Here is a 17,698-nt window from a genome sequence, read left to right on the forward strand (position 1 = left end):
CTTTCGTGACTGCAGGAATTCACATTCTTGGGTCTTTCGGTAAAGTCACGTAGATAGGTTCAAAGAAAATAACAAAAAAACTACGACGTTTCGATCACAGCACAAGCAATCGTCATCAGGAGAGCAATCTTATTATCCCTGAGATCAGGGCTAGGCCAGCCCTGAACAAGATCCGTTTACCATTGGGAGAAGTGACAACAGCAGATGTCATTGTGAAGGCGATCGGTATTACCTTAGTGTCGCGGCATCTCTTCAGAAATGTGAGTGACTTGATCGAGTCGACGGGTCTTGTTCAGGGCTGGCCTAGCCCTGATCTCAGAGATAATAAGATTGCTCTCCTGATGACGATTGCTTGTGTTGTGATAGAAACGTTGCAGTTTTTTTGTTATTTTTATTATTTTCTTTGAACCTATCTATGTGACTTTACCGAAAGACCCAAGAATATCACGTTTGAAGTTACATTGTTGAAGGTTAAGCGCGTGGGTCCAAAAAGGCTTACGCGACTCGAGTGCTGGCGAGGGACTGTATTGAGATCCGAATGGATGGGGAGACGTTCGTTTTTCCACGATTTGCTGTGCTTCCCGGACAGTTGCAGTATTGAGGCAAATGGATGGGGAAGTGATGCGTGGCAACTCGAGAAGCCAGGATTTTGGATCCTGCTTTAAGGTTCCAGTGCCACCGCATTGCATCGTTCAATTGGACATCAAATTGCACTTTGTTTTTTTTGATGTTAATATTTTCATTCATGACATTTTGCAGTGTTACACTTTTTATTTTCGGTAAAGTCTCGTCGAAAGAAATTACTACACTTTACCCGAAAGAACCAAAGAGTCATTCCTGCAGTCACGAAAGCTTTGAATCTATTTTGCTGTGTATTTAAAAGTTGAAAAAACATGAATGTACCTGGAAATATGTCCAGTTTAAGTTGTCATGTTCTTTACTCTGGGAATGTTACAGATATGTGGATATGTCAAATTTCAATTGACACCCAACAACAACATTTTAACAAGTTGTATTTTGGAGCCTTGCCACTTTTATAGGCATGTTTACCATGTGTTGATAAACAGTTCACTAGAGAATTGTAATGTGTTCACTGTTCATCATTTACAGCGTTTTGTCAACGCACTGCTTAAACGAAGGCCTCACCACACCATGTCGGTCATTCTTCACCCACTGATGTTAACTGTGGCTGGGAATTGAACTGGTTGTTTCGTCAGTTTCCTAGTGCCACCACTCCATTCAATTACATCCTGTTTAATGTGTATAATTATAAGTGGCATTCTTACTCTTTGGTTCTATTCGGTAAAGTCACGTAGGTAAAAAAATTAAAACAACAAAAATCACGACGTTTCGGCCACAACACAAGCGGCCTTCATCAGGTGAAGGGACCAACCTGTCCAGCGGGCAGCGTTGGAGTGAAGAAAGCCAAGCGCTGGTCGCCTCCCTTTAAGCTGTGAGGGGGCAAACAGCAAACGCTCTGACAAAGGAAATTAGCATGAAACGCACCACTGACAAAGTTTGGAATTAGCACAAGATGATAATACACCTCCCTGGGAGTTTGGAATACCACTATGCATGTTGTTGCATTGCAACAACAACATGCATAAATACAAACTGACAATTTCATCCTTGCAGTCACGAAAGCTTCAAATCTAGAAGTCGCATTCTATTTTTGGTGGTCATACGTTCAGTATTTTCTGCTGAACTGAGTGTTGGATTTATTCATTTTAAATGTACTTTTTGCTTGGTTACATTTTGCTCAGGTAACAGCTCGCATTTGCGGTAATTGGTGCCATAAATCAATGTCTTGTCTGGCATTAGACACGTCTGTACGAACAGTGTTTTCATTAGCCTCCATTTATCAGTTAGGGGAACAACTAAGCTCGAAGGGGCAGTACGTGTCGTTCTGGTCACTCAACACGACGTGTACTGTTCACGGACCACTGAGAAAACGCGTTGCAACAACAACATGCATAAATACAAACTGACAATTTCAGCCAGTGCAGCAGCTTTATATAGCATGACCACATCGATTCAAGTTTCACAAACCTCTTATTCGTATGTGCAGACATGTAGCAACTACAATAATGTTTCTTTGAGGTGGTAGAGCCGGATGACTGCGTCAGCTGTAGCAGATTGTATCACTGTAATGCCTCCATTATGTTTGTGAATCGGGCATTGAATTGTTATATGTTCCATGGTTCTGGGTGAGCCCAGTCGCACACTGGAGAGTTTTTTCTGTTTTCCTTTTTTGTGCATCGACCGGATGTTGTTTAGGGTAGCCCGTAAGCTTTACGGAAGATCGAAGCCAGGTACCTTTTACATCGGGTCTTTCATGAGGTGTTTGTGTCTTGTGGACTTCATTCGGATTTCCAAGAATCACGTTTGAATGTTGACTTAAAGCTTTCGTGACTGCAGGAATTCACATTCTTGGGTCTTTCGGTAAAGTCACGTAGATAGGTTCAAAGAAAATAACAAAAAAACTACGACGTTTCGATCACAGCACAAGCAATCGTCATCAGGAGAGCAATCTTATTATCCCTGAGATCAGGGCTAGGCCAGCCCTGAACAAGATCCGTTTACCATTGGGAGAAGTGACAACAGCAGATGTCAGTGTGAAGGCGATCGGTATTACCTTAGTGTCGCGGCATCTCTTCAGAAATGTGAGTGACTTGATCGAGTCGACGGGTCTTGTTCAGGGCTGGCCTAGCCCTGATCTCAGAGATAATAAGATTGCTCTACTGATGACGATTGCTTGTGTTGTGATAGTAACGTTGCAGTTTTTTTGTTATTTTTATTATTTTCTTTGAACCTATCTATGTGACTTTACCGAAAGACCCAAGAATATCACGTTTGAAGTTACATTGTTGAAGGTTAAGCGCGTGGGTCCAAAAAGGCTTACGCGACTCGAGTGCTGGCGAGGGACTGTATTGAGATCCGAATGGATGGGGAGACGTTCGTTTTTCCACGATTTGCTGTGCTTCCCGGACAGTTGCAGTATTGAGGCAAATGGATGGGGAAGTGATGCGTGGCAACTCGAGAAGCCAGGATTTTGGATCCTGCTTTAAGGTTCCAGTGCCACCGCATTGCATCGTTCAATTGGACATCAACAAGCCGGGTGTGTGCCGAGCTATTTATGGTCCATGCCGTTGCACAGAATACACAAGGACCATGGCTTATACCATAGCACCGGTGATAAATAAGAATTATCAAACAAGAACATGGAACAAAAGCTGAAAAGTATTTAGGAAAAAAGCGTGGAGCGGTGCATGCTGAGAGTTACTCTGGGATGGAAAGAGGAATGCAGATGTACTGACGTCGCAGACGTCGCTGTGTAATGCCGGCACTAGAGGGGCACGGTGTGCGATGTACTCACATCGTGGACACCACTTGTATGCGGGTGTCGTGCTGGCCCGAGAGGGGTTCTGTGAGCGCTGAGTCATAGCGCTGAGTGACACCACGCTCAGGTGTGCATTGCCGACCCCTACAGGATGGGGTGTGAGAGTGTCAGCCATGGAATCAGGTTACTTTAGGCCATGGCACTCGGGTTGACCCCGGAGAACACGTGACTGGTAAAGTCTACACAGGGTCCCCAAGTGGGGGGGCTAGGGGTGGTCACGTGTCGGGGCGAGATCCTGCTCGAGGATTCTAGAAGGTGGTCGTGGCCAAGGGTGGGGCCAGCCACGGCCACGGAGGATATAAGCTGGGTTCCCCAGAGTTGCTGTTGTCATCCTGAAGATCTACATTCGACGTCCGTGAAGAGTCACCAACACGTGGACTTGGACCCAAGCTGGGGTCCTGTCCGTTGTAGCTACTCCCAGTGTAGTTAGTGTAGTTAGCCTGGTGGTCACGTAGCTAGTTACGGTGTAATTAGTGTAGTTAGCCTGGTGGTTACGTAGCTAGTTACGGTGTAATTAGTGTAGTTAGCCTGGTGGTTACGTAGCTAGTTACGGTGTAATTAGTGTAGTTAGCCTGGTGGTTGCGTAGCTAGTTACGGTGTAATTAGTGTAGTTAGCCTGGTGGTTACGTAGCTAGTTACGGTGTAATTAGTGTAGTTAGCCTGGTGGTGACGTAGCTAGTTACGGTGAAATTAGTGTAGTTAGCCTGGTGGTTACGTAGCTAGTTACGGTGTAATTAGTGTAGTTAGCCTGGTGGTGACATAGCTAGTTATGGTGTAATTAGTGTAGTTAGCCTGGGGGTTACGTAGCTGGTTACGGTGTAATTAGTGTAGTTAGCCTGGTGGTTACGTAGCTTGTTACGGTGTAATTCGTGTAGTTAGCCTGGTGGTTACGGAGCTATTTACGGTGTAATTAGTGTAGTTAGCCTGGTGGTGACGTAGCTAGTTACGGTGTAATTAGTGTAGTTAGCCTGGTGGTGACGTAGCTAGTTAGGGTGTAATTAGTGTAGTTAGCCTGGTGCTTACGTAGCTAGTTACGGTGTAATTTGTGTAGTTAGCCTGTTGGTTACGGAGCTAGTTACGGTGTAATTAGTGTAGTTAGCCTGGTGGTGACGTAGCTAGTTACGGTGTAATTAGTGTAGTTAGCCTGGTGATCACGTAGCTAGTTACGGTGTAATTAGTGTAGTTAGCCTGGCGGTCACGTAGCTAGTTACGGTGTAATTAGCGTAGTTAGCCTGGTGGTTACGTAGCTAGTTACGGTGTAGTTAGTGTAGTTAGCCTGGTGGTCACGTAGCTAGTTACGGTGTAATTAGTGTAGTTAGCCTGGTGGTTATGTAGCTAGTTATGGTGTAATTAGTGTCATTAGCCTGGTGGTCACGTAGCTAGTTACGGTGTAATTAGTGTAGTTAGCCTGGTGGTTACGTAGCTAGTTACGGTGTAATTAGTGTAGTTAGCCTGGTGGTCACGTAGCTAGTTACGGTGTAATTATTGTAGTTAGCCTGGTGGTTACGTAGCTAGGTACGGTGTAATTAGTGTAGTTAGCCTGGTGGTTATGTAGTTAATTACGGTGTAATTAGTGTAGTTAGCCTGGTGGACACGTAGCTAGTTATGGTGTAATTAGAGTCGTGATTCATAATAAAGGTTTTTGGGTTAGATCGCGTTATTTATAAATGTGTCGTAACCCTCCACCACCCGACACGGCCAATCAGCAAAAAAAGTGTCACGTTGACAAAAGACAAAAGAGTTCACTACATCAGCCCACCGCTGTGTTGAAGGGTGAATCACCAACATTTACAGTTTGAATACGACGTTTCGCTGATAATTACATACAGCATCATCGGGCAATTCGCCAGAATGGTAAAGCCCTCACTTGCTCCCGGTCTTACATAGAGCAGCAGCAGGGTGACGTCTTCATTTAACTCATTCAGGTGCAGTAATTATATAATCGATTGGTGATCAGTGACAGCGCCGTGACTACACGGGATGTCGCGCTTGGCCTTAGCAAAAGGCAGACGGCACAAAGAATGAAGACGCACAATGTGACACTGTGAACTTGCGAGACGATTTCGTTTTGCGCGTGCGATAATCACCGCCATTCTGCTGGGTAAAATGTGTAGTACTCTTTGGTTCTATTGGGTAAAGTCACGTAGGTGAAAATAACATAACAAAAAATCACGACGTTTCGGCCACAACACAAGCGGCCTTCATCAGGTGAAGGGACAAGACTGTCTGGAGGACAGCGCTGACTTTACCCAATAGAACCAAAGAGTATGGATCCTAGCAGTCACGAAAGCTTTAAATCTAGAATTAAAATGTGTAGTCCAATCGCTTGGCACTAAACATTTTATTTAAATGTGAAGACCTTTGTCGATCCACTGCTGGATAAATTCCTCCACCACGATGTTTCTGCCATGGGGGTTGTTTGACCATCATTCACCACATTGGTCAGTGTGGATTGGTGAAGGACAGGTAGGTGCCCAGAATTAGTTCAGATATCACTCGCTACTGATGTCATCCGTGATCAGTAATCAAACTTGAGTCGCTGCTGGGTTCATAGTGCATTGCGCTAACAATTGCACCGCTACTACACCTTAAACATTGAATGTCATCATTGACCACGATCAATCCACAGCTGGATGAAGACCTCCCGGTGCTATCCGTGTACCTGCTTGAGTCCCGAGTGGTTGGGGTCATCTGAGTGCAAGTGGTGTGTGGTTATCCACGTCGGGTGAGTTTCCTCACCAACCTGCATTGACCAGGGTATAATGACTAACGGTCACATATCTTCCCCACAATTTTAACGCATCTTGATACATTAACCTGAATCTGAAAATTTGAAATATTCATCATTACGAGGAAATAAAACAGGAAGGAGACAGACTTCTAAACATGGATTTCTCTGTTAGATGCAGTCATTTGATGCCACTATTTGTGATATCTCAGGGAACACGATGTGACAAATCAAGCATACCAGCTTATATGGAAGAATGTCTTGATTCCAGCTCTCAAATCAACAGATCGACACGATGCTTATATAAATAACCACATTGTACAGCTTACCGACCTACCAAGGAGTTGACCCGTTCTTTCGATGTCCTCTAGTACACAGGTAACTATAGGCTACAACAGGTGTTTCGTAAAGCCAGTAGATACACCTTTCTGCGGCCCACTTTTCACTTCCCACAAAATCAGCAGCCTGCAATACAATGCAGCGATACGGTCCAATTTACACTTCAATGGCGACTAATGGGAGATGCGAATGGACCGTGGAAGACTGGCCCACAAACTTCAGTTTGAGAATGCAGAGGACTGGATGGAAAAATGCCAAGGAAATCCCGATTGGATACCCCCCCCCCCCCCAATCTCTCTCTACGAAGAGTTGACGGCGGGGATTTGAGAGGCGGCAGCAGCAGCAGCAGATGGTGGCCGTACGCTTGTGGCAACGAAGCCCCGAGTAGCCGTCCCTGCAGGTGCACACGCCAGGGAGCCGCGCAGCGCCCGCCGTTGACGCAGCCATCTCGGCACAGCGCTGTTCGGGGGGCATCGCCAGAGGCGCACGGGAGGAGGAGCCTTTAGCCGTCGGCAGAATCCTTGCATCGGGTAGAGCGGCCCCAGACATCGTCGTCGTCGTCGTTGTCGTCGGCCGCTAAGTGATCGGAGTGGCGATGATGACGCATTGGCGAATGTTCGTGCGTGTGTATGTGGTCACAACGGTGACTTCCTGGGCCTCAATTATGTCGGCTCAGACTTAAATGAGTACCTGGTGTGCTGTGGATACATCAGCATTGGGGCGACAAAAGCGGCTTTGGGGCCATCCATAAATGACGTCACGAGATTTTGGACGAATTTTGACCCCCCCCCCCTCGTCATTGTCACAAATGTCTGACCCCCCCCCCAAAAAAAAAGATAAAACATGCTTCAAATCGCTTTAAACTATTGTCATTGTAGTGCGTATTTATTGTGCCGCTGCACTCTGATGTTGTAGGAGAAAACATTTATTAACAAGTCTATTTAATTAAGTGGAGCGTGTTGTCTATATTTATTTAAAGTTGCGCATTTTGATGTGACGTCACATTTCTCACCCCCCCCCTCGTCACGCATCGTCACAAATGTCTGACCCCCCCCCCCCAGGTGCGTGACGTCATTTATGGACGACCCCTTTGGCGTGGTGTTGGCCACACCACCTACTCGATACAAGACGTACACAAGCTGAAGAATCAGACTGGCGAACGAGAGGCAGAATTGAAATAAATACATCGTGACACGGTTGGCATAGATGAGGTGAGAAGGAAAGGAGAGCACCCCATACCTCTGAAGAGTGGCATAACCTTTCCTATCATAGGGGCACAGCTGACAGTAATTCTAGAGGAATGGGATTATATTATTGCTGTCTCTGAGAATCGCACATTGTGTTTGATCGCTCTCATCGGATAGGGCGACCTGAAAAACTGGCGGTGTACTTTCTCACTCTCGCTTGTGTACAATTACGGGTTACCAGAGCACAGAATGCAAGCTCACATTCACTCGGGTAAGATGGGCTGCAAGCACAGTGGCCAGATGTTAACTACCTCGCCTGGTATACAGGAGGTCGTTGGTTCAATCTCGACTGACGCCTGCTGCTGTATATTTGGATGTTCTCCCCTTGATCGTGTGGCTTTTTCTCCGAGTCCTCCGGTTTTTCCCTCCCAATTCAGAAGCATGTGTTTGGAGTATTTGGCTGCTAGAAATTTTCACACGATAAGCCACTTCGTTGAGCTATCATTTGTGGCCAGGTCGCTTCTAAAAAAAAGAGCTTTACAGCTCAGTGGGCCCTGGTAAAATAAAAAAGTTTTAATTTAGTATGAGAGGGCAACATTCTCGTCGGTAATGGCATAAGACAGGAGGCGGCAGTGTATACGTGGTGCATCTGCGTTCGAGGCTTAGCCAATTTTCACAGCCTCAGATCAATCCACTGCTGGATGATGCCTTTCCCCATATTATATGGGTTACTTGACCATACTGCACCACACTGGTCAATGCGGTTTGTTTGAAGGGGTCCAGATATCACTTTCAATTCATGTTATAGTCATTCCCTGTAATCGAACTTACAGTGAGGGAAAAAAGTATTTGATCCCCTGCTGATTTTGTACGTTTGCCCACTGACAAAGAAATGATCAGTCTATAATTTTCATGGTAGGTTTATTTGAACAGTGAGAGACAGAATAACAACAACAAAAATCCAGAAAAACGCATGTCAAAAATTGTATAAATTGATTTGCATTTTAATGAGGGAAATAAGTATTTGACCCCTCTGCAAAACATGACTTAGTACTTGGTGGCAAAACCCAGGAGTGTCCCACTTTTGTAGAGGAAACCTTTACAGCAAAATCATCAAACACCCACCACCCCCACCCCACTACCGTTCCCAAAGTCCGCCGAGTGGAAGGTCATGGCAACGCAAGAAAGTCGACTGATCTTTCACGAAGCCAGGACTCCCCACGCCCATGTCTGAGGGTTCTAAGGTCAACTGTAGTTTAGATTAACAAAAATATCTGAATGCAACCGCAACTCACAAAATAACAAAATTAACCCAGAATGCACCAAATCTCGTCAGATCTTTGAAGCTCAGCCGGGGAAGAGCCTGGGTTTAGTGCTTAATTTGAAGACTGTCTGGGAAAAGCAGACGTTTCAGGCCTTGCGCTGCAAGTTGGCCAACAGATGTCGGTGTACGGTGATGCTTTTTATATTCTTGGTTATTTTGGTAAAGTCACGTAGAAGGGAAACAATAAAATAAAAATATAAAACATCTATGCAGTTGTCGAGTGTTACCCCCCCCCACCACCTTTCGTATGCACAGGTAATCTCCGAGTTACTCCGGTTTCCTCTCACGAGCCAAACAAGCTACAAAGGAATTGGTCGAACATCTGAACGCTGGAACTTCATGAATACAAAATCTCAGAAACAGTCAGGATTTCCTGAGTAAATGAATGGGAAAAAAATATTCTGACAGTATTATTATTATCACCCACGGATGCGCATGTGAGCGGGGCTTAATTTCAACCACGTCCCACACACGGCACACCACGTCCAGTACGCACTTCTCACACTACGGCCGTGGCTACACAAAAAAAAATCACGTGTGCCTCCTCCGGTCTACCAGCGACCCGGAAAATATTCCATGAGAAATGTAAGGCCTCCTCGTGTGCGGGCGCGCCACGCGTGAAGACTGAATGGACTTTGGGGGGCTGTGGCCCTCTGGTTGTACGTGGAATGTACGGGGGGTGTGGTGGTTGGCCCAACTGGATGCGGACCGCTATAAATTCCGTGCACTGCACAAACCCCCGGAATAAAACCACGGCCTTTGCCGGACCACTGGGGGCAACCAGCGAGCGAAAAAGAGGCCAGAGTTGGAAAAGGTCCACCCCCCCCTCCCCCTTCTTTCTCTCCCCCTCACTTGTGAAAATGAATGAACAATTTGTTCGATTACAATGCCATTGTTTCGAAGAGATCAAACGGATTATCTTTCGTCTTGGCTACACAGCCGTACGTGTGCATGTATACATCCCCCGTTTGTCAATCCACTGCTGGATAAGGGCTCACGCCACCCAGCAGTCGGTAGTGAGGGGTTATCTGACCACACGTCAGTGTGTCTTGATAAAGCTCAGGGGGAGTACAGACACAAAATTGATTTAGCTGCACTGCCCGAAACGCCCACTACTACTGCACCTGTGTTTTGTGCAAGGTGGTCGCCCATCCGAGCAGTATCCAGGCTCAAAACCTGCTCAGACGAGATAGGTGCGCGGTTAGGCCGCAGGCCAATAGGGGTCGCATGCAGACACTTCTAGAACACAAATCGCATGTCATTGTGGTTTGCGTTGACAACACTGCACGTCGGCGTCACGAGCGACTAGTCGCCATGCTGTGGACCCTGGGCAATAATCATTGGCAAATAAAAACAGATAAGTAGCTGGATATAAGCACACCTGCTATAAGCACAGTTCTTATATGGCAACACATTCTTACGTTACACTGGTGGCCTTGCTCTGTAAAGGGTGTGCTTATATCCAGATTCTACTGCAACTGGCGGGCGTGTTAGGAAAACTTGATAACCCACACAAGCAGGACACCTTCGTGAGAGGTAGGGCTTTGTAAAAGAGAGTAAGGGGATGGAAGAGATGATGCGAGCGAATGTTTTAAGGCCACTGTGCGGAACATCTGTACGGGGAAAGTTGTATTGTCAAGCGCTTCAAAGAAGTCACACGTGGGGTTAGAGAGAACAATAATAAGTGTGGGTTACCAGGTTATTCTGGGACACCCCTCGATTGTGGTGCAATTGCTAGAGACCCTACGACAGCACCGTCACATTTGATCATCAACCGCAACTAAATCATTATTAACATCTAAAGATTCCAGTAATAATAAGCGAATTAACATAACCATTCATGCCTCCCCAATCTAATTACAGTGGCGAGTAAGTTCACCGAGCGAGCGATGTCAATTATAATGATGTTCTAAAGCGTTTGGAGAGCTTAAAATTTAAAGAACGAGAGCAGAGTCTCGACATTTACGACTTGGAAAAATTGAAAAACCGCCATTTTAATGACAGGCCCCTCAAATGTAAGACCAAAACATTTTAGACTTGGGCGTCTTATTTTTTCACAAACTCAGACTTAATCAAGTTTGCATCTGGAGATGCTGAAGGGTGACACATTCCAAACATGACATCAGATTTTAAAATCCGAAAACTGCGATTTGCCCTCTTAAAAATTCCGTGGGCTAAAACTTGTGTGTGTGTGTTTGTCGTTTGCAAGCTTGGGTCCTGCGAAAGTATTGTCTGGAAGTGTTGAAGGATGTCAAATCCAAACATGACATCAGAATTAAAAAAATTCGGCATCCGCATTGTTGCTTAATTTCAGCCTAAGCCTGTTCAGGTTTGCGTGTGTACGTATAGACGGTGCTTTGAAGGGGGTTGGCATTCGAAACATGTCGCATTTTTCAATAACTGAATTTTCGGGGGATTTATTTTTGTAAGTGCGTGGCACACAGGGTGGTGCGCTGCTATGCAGGATTTTCAAATGGATACGCGCGACATTGACAGCATAATTGGAAATCACATCGACAAGCGCCATAGGGAATATCTTCTTTAACATTCATTTATATTTTTGTTATTTTTTCGATTTTTATATTTTACGTGCCGAAAGTTGTTTTTGCGCCAATTTTTATTTTGCTTCTCACCTGCGCCAAAAAAAAATACACTTAACGTGAAATATATTCGGGGAGGGGGGCGGGGGGGGGCAGGAAACTAAAGCAACACGACACAATAGTTCAAAGCTAGGCACACGTTGCACGCTGCACTGAAACTCTGCGTGAACTACATGTGAACTACATGTGAACTGTGAACGCCGTTTTGTCAACAGCGCTGGATGCAGCAACAATACGTTCCTAACGCACGAGCAGCTATGGCAGGGAGCAATGTTGGGATTAACCACAGGTTGTCGCCCCAGGAGGTAGCCGTGCAGAGGAACGCAAGTATCGTTTCCGGAGGATAGCTCTCCGCAGCTGGGCTGCTCGCGTCTCTCCTGTTTTGTTAAAAAATAAAGGCACTTTTGAAGGCGGAAAACTGGCTACATGCGTTACGCCAGTACTATCCTGTGCGCGCAGGTTATGCATGTAGGTAAATATTAGGCATGTACGAATAAGACTACCCCCCCCCCACCACCCAGCATCACTCGGGCGCTGCGATAGATTCAAGATTAAACAATTTGGTTTTAATTACCAAATGTGGTGAACGCGGCACCTCGAGTACCTGCGGTGGATTAGGTGACCGGATCAATTAGGTGGATTGCACGGATGGAATGCAAGTGGTTTCCCAGTAAAAGTGGAACATCTGGACCAGCGCAAGGGGTGAACGTTCGGCCAACGTTGGCCAAACGGTTTACTGGGCGATTCTAACGTTCACTATTTGCCACACGTGTTGCGAGCATACGGAATCGAGGATTCTGATCCGCTGCGTCGTTACTACGACCGATAAAAACACCGGTCCTGCAGTGGGTCACCATCGATGATGAAACTCGCATTTGTATTGTTTCACACTTTTTTTCGTTCTCGTCTCTACGGTTTTCGTTCACTCAACTTGGCCCGACTGCGATGCGTACGGTGTCGCTCGGACGTCGTTTGCATCACTTGTAAATAACAAATTCCCAAATGCACGATTAGATGCGAACGTTTGTGGGTGTAGGAATCGTTTGTTTACGGTCTATGCATCGCTACACGCCTAGTATTTGTGTATGCACACCCATACTTGTGTGTACAGATACGCTTATGCATGTAAAATACTATGGGTGATTTTCTGATTTAAAAAAAATTACTTGCTTGCATTTGTAACAATTATGGATCTTCTTATGGATTTTTGACCACTTACACGATGTCCTAATTTTTATGCGTTTTGGGGTTTTAACAAGTGATGTCATGTGGCAATTACCTCCTGTCAAGTGACACCACTCTTGGCGTGAAGGTGATGCCACCTGTTTGTGACATCACTTTTTCAGATCAATATAAAGAATATTTATTTATTTTGTCCCAAATTTTACGTCTCAGCCTGGATTGCGATATTTTTCAGATTAATCTGAAAATCTGGAACATCCCTAATAGTAATACATATACATCATAATTCTAACAGCATGCATTTAATGTCTCAATGTACACGTTTACTGTATAAGATTGTGAATGTACCTGTTACATGGGTGTCCACCAATCACTGAAGAAAATGGATTACAGTAGACTGCAGTCCTAGCTATGTTTATGAAATCACATAACCCATACACACTTGGTAATGTGAAGATTTCATCATCTGTGTCTCATGCCCTCCTCTCGACCGCCACATGTCGACCATCGCGTTGACACGCATCATATCGAGATTTAAAAGTCCCAGGTGTTTGCCAACATCACGTGCTTTTCTCGTGTGCTGCTATCGGCGACCACTCTAGAAAGATGGATGACCAACGGATGCAGTTATTTAGGAATTGGTGATTTTGCACAATGACCAAGGCGGAGACATTTTTGTGCACTCGGCACGCGCCTCTGTGCGTGCTGCCGACACGGATTCGCTCGAGGTTTTCGCAATCGTTAAATGCAAGCACGGTAAGGATTATTTTTGCTGCCAATATTTCAGCCAGGGGGACACGTTAAAGATCCCTTGGCGTAGTTCGCAAGAGTGGGACCACTGTGCGCTGGCGTCAGGGTCCACGTTTGGCGAAAATTATACCGCAAATTATCTCAATTGGATACATGGTGTTCATCACTCTCCCTACTGCCCATCCGAATGGCCCAGGTCAGTCTTCACATGAGACCATCCTGGTCTCTTGGGTTCTCATCTGCATGAACATAGCAAACTTGAAACTTGAACCGCACAGTTCAATTAGATGTATAATTACGATTATTTAATTATGGGTACATTCAAGGACAACACACCCTGTACAGGACAATGTGCTATACATACGAATATAATTATATGGGCCTAAGTAAGCAATGTCATATACCCAAGCATGTGTTGCGTACACATACATGGGTATATGTTTGTACGTGTATTTACAGATGTATATATCTGCAAACATGTTCCTACGTTTATTATTAGTGGACTTACATATATATCTGTACATATGAATGCATGTGTCTATGTATGAATGTACACATGCATACATGCATGTATACATACATGCATGCATACACACATGACCTATGGGAAAAAAATGTATGTGTATGGAAATACGTATACGTGTCAATGTACGCGCCATACAGACATATACCCATGCATGTGTTGCGTACACATACATGGGTATATGTTTGTAAATGTATTTACAAATGTATAGATATGCTAACATGTTCCTATGTAAATTATTAGTGGACTTATATATTTATATCTGCACATATGAATGCATGTGTGTAGGTATGAATGTACACATGCATGTATACATCCATGCATACACACGTAACCTATGGAAAGCAAATGTACATGTGTATGGAAATATGTATAAATCCGCGTATGTACATATGCAACAAGGCAGTGGGTGACCAGTGCCTCCAGGTTGAGGAAACAACAGCTTAAACTTCAGGTTTGTTCAACCTCCGGTGACGTGAGATTGAGAGGCACGCGTACAGGCCTCGTGTCAATCCACTGCTGTATGAGGATGACCCCCACCCCACGTCGTGCTGCTCCGTTGGGGTCACGTGACCACAATTCACCGTGCCGGTCAGTGCGGCTTAAAGGCGGCCAAGAATGGACACGGGAGCATAGAAGCACAATACGACAATGGATATTGTCTGTGACGGCCCTGTGCTTTCCCCGCCCGTCACTTGGCGCGTACAGGTGGATTCATTGAGAACTGGAACGTGAAAAAAAAGTCTGATGATGATGATGAAGCTCCTTTGCTAGGGACCAATTATACGGAGCAGTTTATCCCGGGAAGATATGTGCCCCTGTCCGGTTGGAGAAAGCGCCGATGTAACTGCTGCTCCGAATCTTATTCGTGCCTTCATCATGCTCGTTGATTAATCATGGAGGGACCCCTCTCTGTGGACTCCACAAATCTCCCACCTTCCTAAGTGCAAGTGATCGTCCAACCTTCAAACTTGTACCCATCAATGAGAACGCATCAACCCGGTACTCGGATCCCTCCACTGTGCTCTCAACCTAATTCCGACTCAACCGCAAGATGGAGGATCTTGAAGACGCCTTCAATGTCTTCAAGATCTTCCATGGGCTCTCAACGCTCCAACCTCTCCCCCCCCCCCTCTAATCGCCTATAATATTATCTGCACACCAGCAACTAAGATCTCCCATCTTACTGCCCCCTGTTCAAGTCCAGACCAAAATCTTTCCTCGTCCTTGTCTACGATCGTCGCAAGTCTCCGAAATGTTTCAAAGAAGAAAATGAATACTTTCCTGTTTTTGGGCGATTCCCAGCGATGCGGATTTAGACGGTCTCTCAATGCGCTTGGATCGTATTGCTGATGAAGCCAATGCCGTCGCATTCCAGTTACTCAACAAATCCACCGGACGCGCGCGCCATCGCCCGAGACTGGAAAACCCGAGGTGGCAATTGTGGCCTCCTCAACCTGAAGCCACGAAAAACCTCCCCTATGCATTAAGTGCCTGGCATGAGCAATTCACATTTTTCAGATTCCGTATTCAAAGATCGCACTGTCCAAAACCAACGGCGCCACGATCAAGTTGAAACCGGTTCCTTGCGAAGCCTCGGGAGGTACCGGTGGGGCGAGTGGGAGGACGTGTCTCACGGTGGGCCCCCCCCCACCCCAAACTCCCCCTTCTCTCTCCTCGCCGTTCGCTCGATCTCCACCGCGGTTCTAGTTTCTGTACCGTGCCACAACATCGGACCACAGCCTCTGCATGTCCTCCAGGCCCCTGGTCCAGAGCTCGCGTAGCTTCACCCAGCCGGTGCGCGCCGTTATCAGCAGGTAGTCGGCGTTCTGCGGGTATCGCAGGATCGTGTAGCGGGCCATGACCAGCGACTGGCAGAACCTGCGGGGAAAAGTAGACCATATTGTTGTTGTCGCCGTTGCTGTCGTTACGGTTAATATCGTTTGTTATTCAAGAGGGTTTTTGCTGCCGACTTGTTGATCAACTGGGATTTTAGTGTCCCCACCTCTGCTCTCACCTGCACGCCACCAGGAAGTAAACGGCCCTCCTCTCGTCCTCGGTGAGGGCCTGCACGCTCTCGTAGCCGGCTAGGACGTGACCCCCGGCCTCCATCGCCTCTCCGCTCTCCACCATCATGTACATGATGGCCATGGCCAGGTCGTACACGTGGTAGCCGAACATCATCGAGTTGAGGTCCACAATGCCGGAGACGCGGTGCCGCGGCACTCCCTCCGCCGACTTGGGCCCCTGCTGCTGCTGCTGCTGCTGCTCGCTTCCCACGGCCACCTCCTGCACCAGGATGTTGTCGTCATTGAAGTCACCGTGGATTATGCCTGCGGCGAGGGGGAACGTCGAATTTGATTTCGTCCGTTGTCTTTTATTGTTGACCGTCCTCCCCTCGTCGCCGTCGTCATCGTTTGTGCCCGTGCCGTTTTTATTCCGGCCGCACGATTGGTGTTGCGCAAGCCGCGTGTGCGAGTCTAAGAACGGCCCCCGCAGAGTCTCAGTGAATCACCGACTTCTCCTGCCTTCAAAGGCACAGAATTACAATAACCCACCAGCGTCGTACAACTCTGCACGGGGGCGAGATATGGAGCGGTGTGTAGTGGTATGCACACCGCATCACGAGCCCTTGATTCCCGGCCATGGAGAACATCACTGATATCTGAACCAGTCCTGGGATCCTACCTACCTCCTCACCGACCAGCATGGTGAAGGTGGCAAAACAACCCCCATGACCCTACACAGCCTGGGAATGCCTTCGTCCAGATAGTGCATTGACAAAGGGCTGTACATTATTATTATGAGTATATGTGTAACAAAAACTGTTGAACACAATTTAGCATCCATTGAAAAATGATTTGGTAGAAATTACAATTATGATTTATATACAGTAGCGTCTGAACGTCATAACCCTGTCATTTGATTTCACCTGTGATCAGTGTCTGTGCGAGTGTCCCCCATTACATGCATGCCCTGTAATGCATCTGTGTATGCTGGGTAAAAGTAATCACGTAAAGCACATTGCAAAGAAAATGCTTGCCACAAATGAATCACAATACCTTGCTGATCTCGTCAAGCAGCATAAACCATCACGCGAATTCGGGTGATCCTCGCAGCGGCTTGTGGCTAACCATCGAACAAACAAAGACGGTCACCGCATCGCGCGCTTTCAGATGCACTTCTGCGGCCGTCTGAAAAGCTCTTCTTTCCGATATTAGGAAGGCACTGGAGCTATGCACTTTTAAACCTAGATTGAACACTAATTTATTTTTGAACTGATTTTTTGTGTTTAGTTTGTTGTCCTTCCCCCGCACCTCCGATTAGCACGGTTGGCTACGTACGGTGCGAAAGAAGTTCAACGTACACACGTACGCGGCACCCGTCGTGGCTTCAAGGCCTCGTCGGTGGCCTGAAGCGCCCCTCGCCCCCTGAGGCATGGAGCTACGTCCCGGGTGAAGCTGCGAGGCGAGCGTACATCTGGTAAACTTGTGCAGGTTGGGTTGGATCTCCTCGCGGAACTTGGCGATGACCTCCCTGACCAAACCCTGGTTGGGGTCGCCGTCCAGAGTGAAGAGGTAGGACTCGAGCAGGTGGGTGTTTGACAGGTTCCAGATGAAATCGTCTCGTTGCAGGGAGTGCAGGAACGGGTGCTCAAACTATGC

The sequence above is a fragment of the Petromyzon marinus genome, unplaced genomic scaffold, assembly GCF_048934315.1.
Source record: "Petromyzon marinus isolate PM22_M1 ecotype Great Lakes invasive population unplaced genomic scaffold, UKy_Petmar_22M1.pri1.0 PM_G_Scaffold_32, whole genome shotgun sequence".
Classification (NCBI taxonomy): Eukaryota; Metazoa; Chordata; class Hyperoartia; order Petromyzontiformes; family Petromyzontidae; genus Petromyzon; species Petromyzon marinus.